At 36.6% G+C, this 17,119-nt stretch overlaps 1 pseudogene; it reads right to left on the bottom strand.

Annotated features, from left to right (window-relative positions):
- Positions 1–2,828: 2,828 nt before the first annotated feature.
- Positions 2,829–3,480, bottom strand: LOC140640903 (SWI/SNF-related matrix-associated actin-dependent regulator of chromatin subfamily E member 1 pseudogene; annotated as a pseudogene).
- Positions 3,481–17,119: the final 13,639 nt, after the last annotated feature.

Here is a 17,119-nt window from a genome sequence, read left to right as displayed (position 1 = left end):
AGAGGAAGCCTAACTTCATGGTGGCCAAATCTAATTGATTACACTGGTTAGGTGAACCAAGAGATTTATTTAATTATGTTTTAGAATTATCGCTGTTCTATAATTGAGCTTATAGGAATAGCTGGTCCTTGGTTTAAGAAAACTCAAAGGGTACATTAACTGAGTTTTGGTCTGCAATAATGTGGCAAGTAAATATTCAAATCAAACCAGCAGATATCTAGTTCTAGTTTGAAAAAACTGAAGAGGAGAAAATCATTGAGCAACTAAATCAGCATAAATCAGGACTCAAAAAATGCAGTATCCCAATCAGTTTATTTTTATTTTTTAAAAGATTTTATTTATTTATTCATAAGAGAGAGAGAGAGAGAGAGGCAGAGACACAGGCAGAGGGAGAAGCAGGCTCCTTGCAGGGAGCCTGATGGCGGGACTCGATCCCGGGACTCCAGGATCATGCCTTAGGCCAAAGGCAGACACTTTATTGCTGAGCCACCCAGGCATCCCTCCCAAACAGTTTATAAACTTATACTTCCAAATTGACTCCTCTCCACACAATCTAGAATGCATCTGAACTTCCAAAATGCTTATCTGAAAAAATAGGAGATCTGGATTAGAAAATAGCTGACCTGAGCTGAAAACCAGATGCTTGCAACTCAGCTGAAATTTCTAGGGTAAATAAATTGTGAACAAAAACATTTTAGAAACTCTGATGTCAGTGAGCTAATGGGCAACTCCAGACAAAGACTAGAGAAGAAAAGCATTGTTATTTGAGGATGTTAATAGAAGTAATTATCTGTGTGCCAGGAAAAAAAAAAAAAAAAAAGGCACTAAAAGGCCATGATGAGTCCATAGAATCAGTCAACAAAAGAAATTTTCTAGAATTATTTGACCTAATTACAACTGAGGATTTGTTGGCTGTTTTTATAAATGTCTTAAGGATGTAGCATTCACCCCAAAATGAGCTATATCATTAATGGGTCATGTAGCATAAAACCTGAAGCCCAAAAGAGCCTATAGACTATGGACAAAGAGAAAATGAAGTACTGGGAATAAAATGAACAAATCAACCATAATTTAGACACACTGAAGAAAGTAGAAATAAGAGAATCTGAAGCTCTGACTGTGTAAAATTAAAATATAATAAAATAAATACAGAGCCAAAGGTAAGTATTGTGTGAGGAACATTCTAACTCTAAATTAAGTTTAGATTATCAGCTTCATCACCCAATTATCCTTGATTTATTTATCATCTATGCAAATGACAAAAAGAAAAAGGAATTAAAACTATTGTTGAGGACTGTTTAGCAAGAGATATTATTCCTGACCCCAAAGGATTTTATTTTTAAGTAGGCTCCATGCCCAGTGTGGAGCACAGTGCAGGGCTTGAATTCATGACGCCGAGATTGAAAACTGAGCTAAATCAAGAGTTGGACACTTAACTGGCTAAGCCACTCAGGCACTCCCAAAGGATTATTTTTAAATTAATCAATGATCATTTTATTAGCCTAGGTATTTGGGAGTATACAACTATATTTAAGACATGACCTGTGGCAGGGACGATGATTTCAAAAACATATTTAACCATGTGACAACCAGAATCTCCTTCTGGTAAATGCACCTTTCTGGAATGCCCATATCCTGGCAATCCCAAAACATCTGTTTTCTCTGATACTGTTCTTGCATCGTTGAGTGTTGCCTGGGAAAATATAAGTCAGTTCCCTTACAAATTTATAATTTTAAAATTTTCTTACATTTCTTAAGGTATGTTCTATTTATCATTTTCTATGTTCTTCCCCCTCTCTCATGATAACTTAGCTTCCTAATTCCCAGCCATAAATTGCCCTAATACTCCCTCAGGGACCTCTTATCTACATCCATATTTTTACCTATTCTTTGTCTTCCTTCTTAAAAGGAAGAGGGAGTGGTGGAAATATCTTCTGCTATCCAAGTGTTATCCCTCAGTTAGGCTTTGGAATATATTCTCTTCTATCTCCATCAAATTTAACTTGACAGACTATCCTGTATTTATTTTCTTTCTCTCTCCCTCACCTTCTCCTTTCTCTTAGGCTCAAATCTCCTCTCTGAGAAAATGTTTGATTCATCTTCCATAACAAACCACCATCCTTCTCCTCTTTATACAACCAGACTTTGAAGTCTTTGTCTAAAGCAGAATTTCTCAACTTTGGCACTACTGATATTTTAAGCCAAAATTTTTTTAAATTTTAATTAATTAATTCATTAATTTTTGCTGTGGGAGCTTCCCTGTGCATTATAGGATGTTTAGCATTCCTAGCCTCCACCTGCTAAATGTCAGTAGGACTTCCCTAGCTATGAAAACCAAAAAGGTCCCCAGACATTTCCAAATGTCTCCTAGAGAATAAAGTCATGCCTGGTTGAGAACCACTGTTCTAAAGTTACACTCTCCATTTGCTTACATCCTAATTGATATTCTACTCAGTACAGTATGACTTCTGCTCTGACAACTCTAGGAAAACTGTTCAAATACAGAACATCAATATCCTAATGGTCAAACTCAATTGTTTATTTTCAGTTTCACTTTTTGACATTTGATCTCCTCGACAGTTTCTTTTTATTTTATTTTATTTTTTTAGGATTTCATTTATTTACTCATGAGAGAGAGAGAGAAGGAGAGAGAGAGAGAGAGGCAGAGACAAAGGCAGAGGAAGAAGCAGGCTCCATGCAGGGAGCCCGATGTGGGACTCGATCCCAGGTCTCCAGGATCATACCCTGGAATGAAGACAGCGCTAAACCGCCAACCCACCCAGGCTGCCTGGCAGTTTCTTTTTTTCTTTTTTTTTAAACTGAAAAAACTTTTTTTTTTCATTTAAATAAGTATTTAGAACACATAAAACAAGGCAACATTTATTCTTTCTTCTCATCTTCTGGTGTGGGGTCTGTCGGTGGCTCCTCCACTGTTGCACTGTTGCTCTCTGAGCCAGTGTTACTATCACTGGTCCCTTCCTCGGCCATACTGTCCACCCCCCTCCTGCCCGCTCTCCTTGTCCTCGGGAGTAGATGTGCCTTCTTCACTGTTGGCTTTCTGTTGCTTCTTCAAGGTGTGTCTCCTCTGTCTCCATAGGGATGCTTCCGTCGTCCTTCTTCTCCTGGGTCTTACTAGCAGCTGGCTCTTCTTCAGGAACCATGCTGCTCTGACTACGCTCAGCCTGCTCTGCTGCTTCTTTCTCCCTCCCTCTTGCCTTTTGCAAGCCTTTTCTTCTGCCTGTGCAATTTCACAGCAATCTTTTCCATCTCCACTTCTACTTTCAAACCACACAACCTTTTAAGTTCATTGTTAAAGGAATCTGTGCTTTCTAGGAACTTTCTCTTATTTTCCTGGTGTCGTTGCTCTATCTGAAGAAGTTCAGCTTCTAGTTTTCGCTGATGAACCATTAAGGACTGGACCTGTCGTTTGAGGGCCAGCATTCTAGCTGTTGTGACAACTGACCGAACATCTAGCACCATACCCTAAGGATTTCACTGATGAGGCTGCCTGACCATGTCTTATTGAAAACTTCCATTCAATGGCTTATTGATCACTCGCAGAGTTCTTTAGTTTCTCTTGCCAGTTCCCCTTCTTCTATAATACTTTTAAATTCAGCAATGTTCATTTCTCACTTCTGGCTTATGTCCACTTCCATGACTCTAACTAACTCAAGTTCAGTGCACATAAGTCAATGACTTCACAAACTTAACTGTATCTCAGAACTGTTTTTATGAACTCTAGACACACATTGATAGCTATTAAGGTGTGTATTTCTAGTTATATCCCAAATGCACTCAAAATGTAATGTGTCCAACTGGAATTCTCAAGTACATATTCTAAAAATCAGATCTTTTAGTGTTCACTATCTCATTTTAATTTAACACCATCCACTAGTTAGCTGTCAGGTAAACTACCACTTTACAGTCAATATAAACTCCTCCATCATTCTGAATTCCTAAATCTGTCGGTCACTGAATCCCTTCTCTTCCATTTCTGAATCACCCTGATTCAAAGAATATTCTACTTTTACCTGGCTTTATGCATCTAAACTTACCTCTAGTTCATTCTATTCATTGTCAGTATCTTTAAAATACATATCTGATTTTTCCACATTCATGTTTATAATTTTGTCAGTATTTCTCACTGCCTATATCTGTGTTTTTCAAACAATGCACTCATAACTTTTGATAACACAGAAGACAATTTTAGGTGATGTGTATTTTTTTCTTTAAAAAGTTTTGTTCCTATTGTAATTTATATTAGGAAAAAATATACATCTAGTACATCAAATCTGTGATTTCATGGACACTATGAGAGTAAGGGTAAATAAAAACACTTCAACTATTTAAAATCATTTTAAAGAAAACATCAAATAAATAATAGTTCATGGTGGTGGCAAGAGTTATACAGGTGCTGTATAAATGTCTGAAGTATGAAACTTTTATATAAAATGGTAATTATGAGCCTACTAGATAAAACCCAAAGTCCTTAGTAGGCCACAAAGTTGCTTTCATAACCCAACCCACTCTCCCTATCATGAATTCTCCCACAATTCTCCAATATCCACTTTATATCCAAGCCAACAAGAACTTCTTTCTTATTGAACATGGTATGTAGTTTTATGTCTTCTTATCTTTGTTTTTGCTGTTTCCTCTGTCTGGACCAGCGTTGTGGCAGATCCAGTGGATTACTTCTCTCCATCTATTTTAACATCTTGTTAAAAGAGGTAATTGAGATGGTGTAATTGCCATTTGACATGCAAGCTGGACTCAAGCAATTGGAGGCTCCTCCCCTATCCTTGGATGCATGCCCTGCCTACAGCTCCCAAGTGGAAACCAATTTCAAGGACATAGTGTTGAGAGAGCAATGTTTTCTTGAGACCATTTGGACAGTGTATGTGACTAAATCCTTTTAAGGCCTCTAAGTTTTAAGAGACCCATTTGTCTTAAGGCTCTAACTTTTAAGAGATCCATTTGTCTTAAAGTCACCCAAGACAGGCCTTGTATGTAAGTTCCTTTGCTTATTAAAATTGCTACCTACCAATGTAAGTGCTCTGACTCTCCCTTTAGTCTCTCCTTGCTCTCTGTGTACGGGTTCAAATTGCACTCAGGAAGGTCCCAAGATTGTGAACCACCACAGTTTTCTAGTGTGCATTCTGTGTGGCAAGTCTAGATCACTTCCCAGACTCCCTTGCAGCTGGAGTTCTGAATATGGGTCAGGACCCACCACTCAGAAGCACATGCATGAGATTTCAAAGTGAGAAAAAGACTCCTATAGAACTGATCATCTGTTGCCTCTGCTCCTTCTGTAGCAGCACAGTCATGGAAATGTTGAATTTTCTAAAGAAGCATATGGTCCATGGTCTAGCATGGGGTTGAGATGCAGAGCAGAAGTCAGGCATTTATTTATCATAGCAAAAATGGATTATTCCCAGGGACAAGAGATGTGGTAAGGGATTTCAAATGTTCTATCTTCTGGGTCATGGTAACAGGGGTATTTGCTCTTCTGTCAGCCAGTTCCACTATATTGTTCTGGAAGTTGTTCTCAGAAACATATCCTTGAGCATGATTCTCTAGGTTCGGCAAGGTTTCTCTGAGCACCTATTTTCTTAAATTAAATGCCTCTCTACTTAAACTTACTAGAGCATGTTTTGTCACCTAACATTAAATACTGGCTAAAAGAGGCCCTACTTCCAATCACTGTTCACAATTTGAATTTTATCCAACTTTTCTGCACTTTCAAAAAAAATATTTATTATATTGGTAAATAAAGAACTTATTTGCATATACTATTTGTAAATATTTATAGACATACATAGGTAAATATAAATATATGGGTGTGTATGATATGTCCATAGTCATATTTAGAAAAAATGTGCATGCAGAAGAACTTAAAAATTCTCATAGCCATAAAAGTATGAGATGCTTATGTTTCTCTTAGCATGTATTACACTAAAATCGCAGCTTGTTTTGGGATCTCTGTTATAACCTTATACCACAGCTCAGGTTATTTTAAATCCAAATTTCACTGAGTCAGTGGATGGCTTTTTATCTCCAACATACTATCAAAGTGTTTATTATGAATTTCCACCATTTCAAAAAAAAGAAGTTATATAAGAAACTAAAACCGCAGATGGGATCCCCTATTCCCTCCCAAGCCTTCTCCCCAACTAAGCAGGAGGCCTTCCTTGCCATAGTGAGGTTATATTTGCATCCAGAGTGAGCAGAGAGTAAATTTCTATCTTTCTTGGCACATTGTGCTGGTTATTTCAAAGTCTTTAAAAGGCAATGTTGTTATTTATTTATGTCAGATTTTCAGCACAGTTCCACCAGGCACTGCCTATTTGAGTTCTGCCTCTTTCTTGATGTTTTAATTCACTGCTAGCAGAGATACGTTTCTTAGCAGCATGCAGGTTGAAAGGCTGACCTCAGTCTGAATGCTGCTACTAATCAGACTCCCTGGTTTGGTCCAGCATTTTAATTCATTTCATTTATTTATTTATATGTTTGTTTATGCCTTCTTCCTGCTTAGAAGTTAACTATGGATGTTTCTACCTATCTCCACAGCTTAGTAAGTAAATATTCAAGCAATTGATGCCTCTCTATTACACACAAAATAGATAAATTTTTCCTCCTTCAGAGTCTTCTTCATTGTTCGGGATTAATTTAGGCATTTTATTACTCTAAGGAAAATAAAATATGGTGTTAGTATAAAATATAGTAGTAGCTAACATTAATTGAATATTTAAGTTTTAATGAGCCATATGCAAAAAACCCCCACATTTAATACGTACATAAGTCCTGTTAGTTAGATCCTAATTCCATAGTTGAAACTGAGGCTTGGAAAGGCTAAATAAGACTTCAAACAAATATAAAGGATACCAAGGTCACATCTGTGAACAACACTGGTAGTTCTCAGGCCACATAACTCTGGGGACAAAGTAGTCTGTTCACAGACGTAGAAAAATCACAAACCTCTCATTTTGACTGTATTCTTAGACTTGTGGCCACTTCAGACTTGAGCAAAGCACTAACAATCAGTTCTAGGAATATTCTGAGGGTCTCCTCTGCTTATTCTTCTTTGAGAAACCAGATGGTCCTTCTGTTCCTTCCTCACTTGTTATTTCTGGTATATGTCTGCTTACCATGCTTGCTACTATTCCTTTCTAGTCTCCATTCCAGATGTATGAGTACTGAATCTAAAATTATCCATCCTGCTAGCTGTAGTTCCTGTTATAACTGAAGAACTGAGATATCAGTTCCCTGAGCAGGCCAATTTTGAACGGGTATCAGAATCAGTGGTATAAAGAAGGTCAAAATGAAGGGAAGGCCTGGTAGAAGACTGAAAGGTGAAATTCAAATTGGTGTGTGACTGGCGAGGCCAAAGCCATGAAGAAATTAGTTGAAAGAGCCAAGGGTCAAAGAACATGAAGTCAAAACTGAGTCACTGAAGTAACTCTCTGTCTCAAATGCCCTTTAAAGCTAATTTTTCCAGCCAGAAGAGTCTCAATGTCAACTCAAGAGGATGTCCACAGACAACTTGAAAAAAAGCTCTTAACATCTCCCCCTTAGAGTAGTGCCTGACATAGCAAATACTAAATAAATATTAGTTAGAACCAAGTGCACACATTCTGGAATGGAAATATTTATTGATTAAAATCAACAGTTGTTATGTCAGACTGAGAGAATGTGAATTGTCCAGAACAAGCTCACTTGGTTTTCAACTATTTTGAGCTAAGAGCTGCTTCTATCTTTGACATTTCATTGCTATTTATGGCTGGCTAGAAAAGATTTATTGCTTTAAAAGGAGAAGACATGCACACCTCCACACATGGAGGCACGTAAGGCTTCCCCAGACATCAAATAACTCTAATGATGGTTTGATGAGTTAAGGGTAAGTGAATCAGAAATTTATTGATTCAATTTCCTCTGTAATACACAAGGGTTTACAAATTCTGGGAAGAGCTCAATTTGAAGAGATCAAGTTTTAAAATAGCAAAACTTTGCCAAACCATAGTGCAATAATTTTCTCCCAATCCAAGTAGAGATGTCTATAAAATAAATGGTCAATACGTTTTTTTAAGTTTGGTTTAATGTAAAAATAGTTGGACCTGGGTTATTGATCCTATTCTCGATCACTGATGCCATAAAATGAAGTGATACAAATAATATTTTCTTTCTAATATTTATTGAAGGTTTTAGTATTAGTCAGGCACTCTTCTAGTTACTTTACATGGGTTACCACATTTAATTCTCACAATAGTCCTACAAAGCAGGCACCATTAATATCACCATTTTATAGATTAGAACACAGAGGCACAGGGAGATTAAAGAATGTGTCTCAGTTCAAACAGCTAATAATTGAAAAGCCTAGGATTCAATCCCAAGCACTCTAAAATATTTATTTATTTATTTGAGAAAGAGCAAGTGAGAGAGGAAGCATGAGTGGGGGAGAAGCAGAGGGAGAAAATTTCAAGCAGACTCTCCCGCTGAGCACAGAGCCAGACATTTTGATCTTAAGATTTTATCTCAAGACCCATGAGATCATGACCTGAGCTGAAATCATAAATCAGACACTTGACCCACTGAGCCACCCCAGTGCCCCTCAAACCCAGGCAGTCTGTCACAAACTTTTAATTCCTGAACTAGATATACTTTAAAGTCCCTTCCAGTCTGATATTTTTTGACTTTCTGTTCCCTTTCATGATGCTGCTGGAGACACTGAAGCTTTATCCCTACCTGTGGGGGACCAAAAAAAGAAGACAAGATACTTGAATAAAATTAACTTTTAATTAATATTCAGAAAGCCAAAAGGAAGCATCTATGAATTCATGGGACACATTGCCATTTTGGAAGGTAGATCTGGAAAATCTAAGCTGAATCTGAACTGGATCTTCCAGGTCCTCCAGAAATCCCAATGGTAAGAGCACAAATTATTGATGTGACCTACTGGTTCTGAAAGAAGTTCAAGCAAAATTAAGGTTTAATGCTGGTTTGACGTACCCTGTCTGGAATGATGTGATATCCCTATACTCAAATGCTCTAATTTCTATAGAGTACCAACTATTTCTAGTAATTTCAAGTTTAAATTTTGTTACCCTGCCACATAGGTTATAAATAAAGAAAAGTATATTTAATATTTGATCTTTGCCTAGGGATGTGATATCCAGGGTAAATAAGGAATAAAGTACAATAACCAAAGGATAACAAAAATTCACAGAAAATGACCAAAATAAGAAACTGTTTAAATTCTGGTAAAGACATAAGATGGAATATTCTTAAATACTAATAATGTTCATAATCCCATGTTTCTCAAAATATGAGAGAATATTCATGACAAAACACATGAAAGAAGCATTATAAAATATTGAACACAAATATGACCATAACAAAGTAAAACAAATCAAGTACAGAAAAAAGACTGGAATGAAATTAACCAAAAATATTAATAATGTTTGTTTCTATGTGGAAAAATTACTTTATGCTTTCTTTCTTTTAAGAATTTTCTATTTTTTTATGGTACATATATTTTAAAGATTTTGTTTATTTATTCATGAGAGACACACAGAGAGAGGCAGAGACATAGGTGGAGGGAGAAGCAGGCTCCCTGCAAGGAGCCTGATTTGGAACTCAGTCCCAGGACCTTGGGATCACAACCTGAGCCCAAGGCAGAGATGTTCAACCACTGAGCCACCCAGGTGCCCCTTAAGAATTTTTTTCAAATTTCTTACCATGATCATGTGTTTGTATTATCATAAAATAAAAACCCAATTAAAAATATATATAAATAGTTTTTTAAATGTTCTCTGAAATTTTTAACAAAATATTTACATGTAATTCTTGTGAACTCTCTAAATGATGGCATGGTATGCAGAAGAAATATTTAAATGGCAGTATAACAATATGGAAAGAACAGTACACTATTAATCAGATGATGTGGTTTCTTAGATTTGCTATTCACTAGCTCTCTAATCTTGAAAAAGTATTTACCCTCTCTGATCCTCAATTTCTTCATCAGTAAAGTACAGGGAATAATATTTTCCCCGTATACCACAGAGAGTTGTTGAGAAGATTGAATATATACAGAAATGCTAAAAAAAAAAAAAAAAAAGAAAAAAAAAAAAGAAATGCTTTGGAAAATTTAATGTATCTTACCACAGACCTTATCTTATTAAAGGGCAATAGTTAGACTCATTCTTTATGAATAATAAAGGAATTCGTGTTTATACATTTCTTAACTTTGATTATTTACTTTTCTAAATTCACTTGACCATTAGTGGATAGTTTTATCTTTGAGTGAAATAAATGAAGGCCAGAATTTGCCAAGTTCTAATGTGAGTGGTGATAAATTGGGGAAAGGAACGCATGTGATAAATTATTGAAGGAGCATCACTGAACTCATTATCCCCATTGAAATTCTTGGTAAAAGCATGGAGGGAGTTTTAAGGCTATTGAGAAAAACAGACATAGAAGATCTTCAGAGATAGAGTGTGCCTAGATGAGACACAAACCTACCTTTGCAATCACGCTGAAAACAAATCATCACATGCAATATGCCTAGTGATGTAGTGACTTTAGGAACAGGGAGAAGGATGGATCCTCACCCTGCTTACAGAAGTTAAAGAAACCTTCATAAAGAAGGCTTCATAAAGTAGGTGATCAAGGATGTAGCTGGATTATGCAGAATGCTACATGGGGCCGGGAGGGAGAAACATTACAGGAAGAGGAAATATAATGACAGGGAAGCATGAAAGAGTATGGCCTGCTGTTGGGACTACAGAAGTTCTCTGTGCTTGCAGGTAATTGAGAAAGAAGTGGCAGATGAGGTAGAATAATAGGTGGAGCCAGTGTGAAGTGCCTTATACAGTTTCATTAAAGGTTTATACTTCAATCTAGAGACAATGGTAACACAACTAATGCTTTAGAGCTTTAGAATTACATGGTAATATTTAGCTTTTAGAAACAGTAGGACCGTGACCAGATAAGATGGGGATTTTTCAGGTGGGCAAAGACCAGATAGGAAACTACTTTTTGGTAAGGGATGAAAGCCTGAAAGCAATAGCAAGTGGATGAAACATATTTAAAAGACAATTGGAGACACACAGTAGAACTAGCTCACATTTATAGATCATTACTACATGCCAGGCAATGTGTGATGTTTTACATGGGATATCTTATGTTAGTCCTAAAATGCTAGGAACTTGGTACCATTATGATGGAGATGAAACAAAGAAGCTAGGGATTCTATGCAACTCGTCAGAAAACACAGAGTTCCAGAGATGAGGTATGGATCCAGTGTTTAATGGATCCATACTAATTTTAAATGTTTAGTATGCAGGTGGCTGCTTGAAAAAATGGTGACCCTGAGAAAATAAGAAAGGTCTAGGTGATTTCCCATGTTTCCAGATTAGGACAGTGGGTAGACAGAAAATAAAGGAGAGGAGGTTTAAAGAGAGGCATATTTGGGGAGGCTGATAATATATATAACCCATATCGGAATTGTTGAATATGAAGTGGCTGGGTACAGATTCCAAGAAGTAACTGGAAATGCTGGTTTAGCTAAGTTTATCAAGGAGAACCAAGGGGAAATGGTTTAGCATTTAGGTTGGATATAAATGTTTAATTAATTCTTCAGGAAGTTAAACTCTTACTAAAAGAAAATGGTCATAAAAATGTAGCTGTATTCATTGAGAGAAAGGAGAAAAAGGAAGGAAAGGAGAGAAAGAGGGAAGAGAAATATAATAAAGAAATGGATGGAGGAAGGAAGGAAGGAAGGAAGGAAGGAAGGAAGGAAGGAAGGAAGGAAGAAGGAGGAATTTGTAATAAGGGTGTCAGACCACCAACATCAGAGAAAAAGAGCCCCAGGCTAGAATGCACTTGTCAACGTACAATAAGGGCTACTAGATGCCAGGACACGTTTTCTTTTCTTGACTCAGAAAAGATGTCTAATGAAATACAGGCTCCATTGTGAGTGTGCCAGGGTGATTGGAAGTTGACAAAGAAAATGTCTTACTAACCTCTGTGCTTGGTGTGGCCTCCAAAACTGAGATATTTGTTGTACTCTATTATTTTTCTCCCACACAAAAGAACGTTGCAGTTCCATTTGAACTTTGTATTTGATCAGTTAATGAAGAAACCCAGTGTTTATTTTGAGACACAACTAGAGCCACATCTTGACTTATTGACTGTTTTGGCTTTGACGAAGCAAATGACGTACCATCTGGGAGTAGTCAGATTATGATTCTCTAAGAAGTTATCTATAAGTTCCTCTCAATTGCTTCTTTAAAAAACAAAACAAACAAAACAAAACAAAAAACTCCACACATCTAAAATAAAACAATGAAACCAGTGCTCATTTACATGGGTGAAGTATTTTAAAGTCTGTGCAATCTTTCAGAGTAATATTTTCCAACGTGAAAGCTATTAATCCTTTCTGAATTTTAACGAACCCAAAGAGCTTCTCCATCAATTTCATGTGAGAAGGGCTGGTGAGTGCTGTTTTCCACAAACTTTATTTTTATAATAGAGTTCTTCAGTTCAAATGGGCTTTTGACCTAGCTAATTTAATTGTCTTTGTTATTGATAGCTGCAGAGCAGTAAATAAACTTAGTTTGAAAATGTGCATGTGAGGTTTACTTTACAAATGGCAAAATTTCCCTTTATTTTTACAAGAGTATGCTGTTTTTTATCATAAGCAACATAAGGAGGGTGATGTGAAGGCATCAAAGTGCTTTCCTCCCTTAGAACACGCTCCCACCAGGATCATCCAATGCCAGCTCTCTATAACCACTTGGCCAAGGGAAAACACACATAGTTAAATAAATTAAAACATCCAGTTTGTTGTGCCCTCCTGCTCTATCTGACCCTCTTAACTGAAGGAGGCAGGTGGATACCAAGTGGCCAAGAGCGGAATGGTCTTAGCTAAAGCAGAGCATCTGTAAGTAACTTCCCTTCCCCCTTGTCAACACCTCTGGGGGTTATTTGAGCCACTGGAGCTTCTGGAGCATGGAAGAACCTTAGAGGAAAATAGCTCAGGGGTGCTGCCTGGGAAAAGGAACAAAACCCCAAGATCTTAGCATTTTTGAGGGTTGTTTTTTGTTTGGTTGGTTTTGGTTTTGGCTTTTGTATATGCTTTTTGTTTGTTTCAGCCTTTTCTATAGAGAGCTGAAGAAATCCTGGCATACTGTCATCATAGGTCCACGCAAGGACTGGTTTCTTTTCCTTCCCTCCATTCGTCTGTTCCTCCCTCTCTTCCTTCTTTCCTTCCTCCTTGAAAATCATCCCCCATTAACTTGCAGGATCTTTATCTCTCACATTAGGTTGTGATTCTAAATCCTTAATCCTGGAGTCCTGAATTCTTGTGTTAGCTTGCAAATTATCTATCTATGCATCTATCTATCTATTATCTATCTATCGATCTATCATGTCTCTACTTATTATCTATCTCTCATCTATTGAGAAAGATCACCAGTTTTATGAATATTACCTCTTTCCCCATGTGTACATGGTGCAACTCACTTGTGTATTATATTTCTCTCTATATGTGATTTCATCACTGAGCTATTTTGTTCTAGAAATCCATTTGCCTGTCTTTGCACCAATGCATGCATGATTTCTACTACAAATGTTTTACAATATGCTTTACTAATTGATAAAACAAATGCCCCCTTTGTTTTACATTTTCAAAGGTGACTTTTCACATTCATACACATTTAAAATATTTCTATTAGATTGCCTAAAAAAAATATCAAGCTGAAATTTCTTTGGAATTAATGCAACTGATGGATTCATTAGAATATCTAATATATATCAAGTTGTCTCACTCAAGAGTAGCAATGTGTCCTCTTAATCAGTACTTCCATGTATTTCAAAGATCATCCCCAGAGATCTTGTGTACTCTCTGGTAATTCCTGAAACCTTTAAAGATTTTGTTTCTATTTTGCATGGTATCATATTTTGGGTTAAATTTTCTGTTTCTCTTGATTTGGTTTGCTTTCCCCACTCTTTCCCCTAGGTTTAGGCCTGTCTTGAAAAAAAAAATCACACATCAGCATTCTTTTTCTGTAGAACTGCTAGTGGTGGATCTAAAACACACTGAAATCTCAAATCTGGCTAAGGTTGAAACTTTTATAGCTATGTCTATCTAGTTCAGGACTTATAACAACAACATTGCTATTACTAGAGAGATTTTAACTTTCTTTTAGAGGGTTTAAAATACTTTGCAAACATTACTTCCTTAAATTCCCACAGCATTTCTAAGGATAGGAATGTAGGTAGCAAGGGTAAGAAACTGTCTTACCTCAGTCATTCAAGGCCAAATCCTGGCCTCATTTGATGTCCCATTCAGTGGGAATCATGGATGAGCCCTTCATCAGTGAAGACAACTCCCTGAATAGTATAATCAACTTAGGAACATGCTTTGAGATGGGCTCAGTGTATAGGAACTCCTGGCTGAGGCCAGACCTATGTCCCTCTGAGGAAGTTCTTTGCTTTGCTTGTACTAGTTTCAACTTTTCCTGCCACTGTTTATTTAGCCAACTCCTTTCCTCTTTTTTCTTTTGCCCAAATCCAGATATATAAAAAAGTAGTCAAAGTTAATCCAAAGCAAACTGCCAAATATGTTTTATAAGCTTCAATGTACCACTTAAAATGCCAGACTGTTGAACACCAGACTTAGAGTGTGTTCTCAAGGGCAATGGATATAGGTGGAATGTTTTTAGTAGTCTTTAGCCAATAATTTGTGAGTTCTGTGCCTGTTTTCATTATCTTGGAAAAAATGAAAGGTTTTCTCCTCTTTCTCCATCTCCCCTTCCTTCTCCTTCTTTTACTCTCCCCTTCTTCTTTGTTCATAGATCTTTTTGAAATGAGGAAAAATAGGCAAAAAAAAGTGGTAAAAGAATAAACACATTATGATCATTTTATCAATAACATCCAAAGACACTGATAGAAGAAATGAGAGGAAAATTTGTCTTGAGTTTTGTCCAAATAAAATTGGAAATAAATCAAAAGAAAACATAAAACAAAATGGGTTTGTTTTAAATTTTTAGGAGTTAAATCAAGACATGGACTTGGGATAAATTTAAACTAAAAAAAAAACAGTCTTGGGCACCTGGGTCAGTTAAACTTCTACCTCTAGCTCAGTTCATGATCCCAGGGTTCTGAGATCTAGCCTTCATGCTCAGTGAGGAGACTTCTTCCTTTGCCTCTCCCCTCCACTTGTGCTTTCTCCCTCTCATATAAATAAATTCTTTTTAAAAATTTAAAAAATACTTTCACAAATGTTTCTGTGATAAAAAAACAAGCCATAAAGTTAATAGCAATTCTTCCTCATGCAAGATATTTACTCGGACCATGTTTTAGTATAGGTATATTTGCCTCTGAGTAAACTTTTCCAGATTTAGAACAATTTAGTTTTGTATATTTTTAAATTTCAATCCATTTAATTTGGGGATTATTAGAAGGGAAAAGGGCTCAAAAAGTAGGCACGATTTCTGCAGTGCAAACTTGGATATGAAAACATGAAGAATGATTTTCCTTTTAGAAGTCATTCCAGTTGCCTTCTTATTTAGTGGGGAATTGTACCTTATGAAGAAGGGTTAGATGGGCAATTAGCTCAATTTCTGCAAATTGAGCTAATTTTTCAGTGTGCTCTGGCTTGAAGTTTTAATAAACAGAACTGATATTATAAGGAACCCCACCTATGAGTACAGTATTTGAGAAATAAAAGTGAACTTACTAAAGTTCAAGTATACAAGTTACTCTGTGCCTTTGGGATGGGCAAGAGAACTCCTGAAAAGAGAGTCAATAATTTCAAATCATAAGAAAGATATAACATTGTAGAATCATTATACTGATACACTTTAGTTTATATGTAGATCATGGTTCAAATACAAAATAATTTAATCCACAAAATTGGTTGCTTTAAAAAAAAAAAAAAAGGTGGAAAGGCTTAAGGATTAGGCTCTAAGCAGAGGTTATAAGGTTAAATTTGAAAACATCACTGAAGAATTGGCTCACCAAAAGAGTTGCTGCCACTGACACAATAAGGAAGGTGAGGAACCAGGAAGCTACTGCCTCAACTATAGACTCTGACCCACACTCCTTTTGATCTCAGATTCATCTAAGCATCAAGAAGCTGCTGCCAAAACAACTGGTCCCAGAACCACACCATCATACCACAGACCATGCCAATAAAATGGATATCCCACCAAATTCTCAAAACCCACAGAATTATACACTAGATACTTAAAAGCCTTGTTTCTGCCGTTGCCAAGAAGCCAAATGCTTCCATGTTTTGCCCACAAGCAAAAGTCTTCCATCTCACTTTTGCCTGCCAGTTCTTCCATGGGTACATTCACTGGATGGGAACCAAGTAATTGCAGAATCTAAGCTATAAGGCAGTTGTGCAATAAGGTAAAACACAAGGGGATTAGAAGAGAGTTGAATGAGTAAATATCTACCATATGCTGCAGTATGCATATTTTTTTAAAGATTTATTTATTCACGATAGACAGAGAGAGAGAGAGAGGCAGAGACACAGGAGGAGGGAGAAGCAGGCTCCATGCCGGCAGCCCAATGAGGGACTCGATCCCGGGTCTCCAGGATCGCGCCCTGGGCCAAAGGCAGGCGCTAAACTGCTGGGCCACCCAGGGATCCCCTGCAGTATGCATATTATCTACAACTAAGCAAAACAAATATATAAGCATTTCATAAAAACTGTTATGGCATGAAGATGTTGTAAAGTTATCCTTGGACAAAAATGGCAGTAGGAGATTAATTGTAATCGCAATTTGTATTAATTTTGGATATTTAAAATATTACTGAACTATTCTTTACTTAGTATATATTATCTTAGCTGAGGTAAAAATATTTTCAAAGACTTCCATGGTTCACTCACAACCTCAGTCCCCCTTACTTTATTTTTCTCATAAATTTCCATATTTTTCATCTGTAATTTCATCATTAGAGTTGCCAGAAAACTGTCAAGGTAAGAGCAGATACATTCAATCATTATTTAAATCATTATTAGTATAGAGCTTTATACTTCTAGTAAGATATCGTCTTCAAATCTTTATCATTACATTGTCCTTTTCCTGCTACATTATATAGGACTTTTTTC

Source organism: Canis lupus, chromosome 10 (assembly GCF_048164855.1).
Source record: "Canis lupus baileyi chromosome 10, mCanLup2.hap1, whole genome shotgun sequence".
Lineage (NCBI taxonomy): Eukaryota > Metazoa > Chordata > Mammalia > Carnivora > Canidae > Canis > Canis lupus.
The sequence above is the reverse complement of the archived record's forward strand: the minus strand, read 5'-3'. Positions and strand labels throughout refer to the sequence as shown.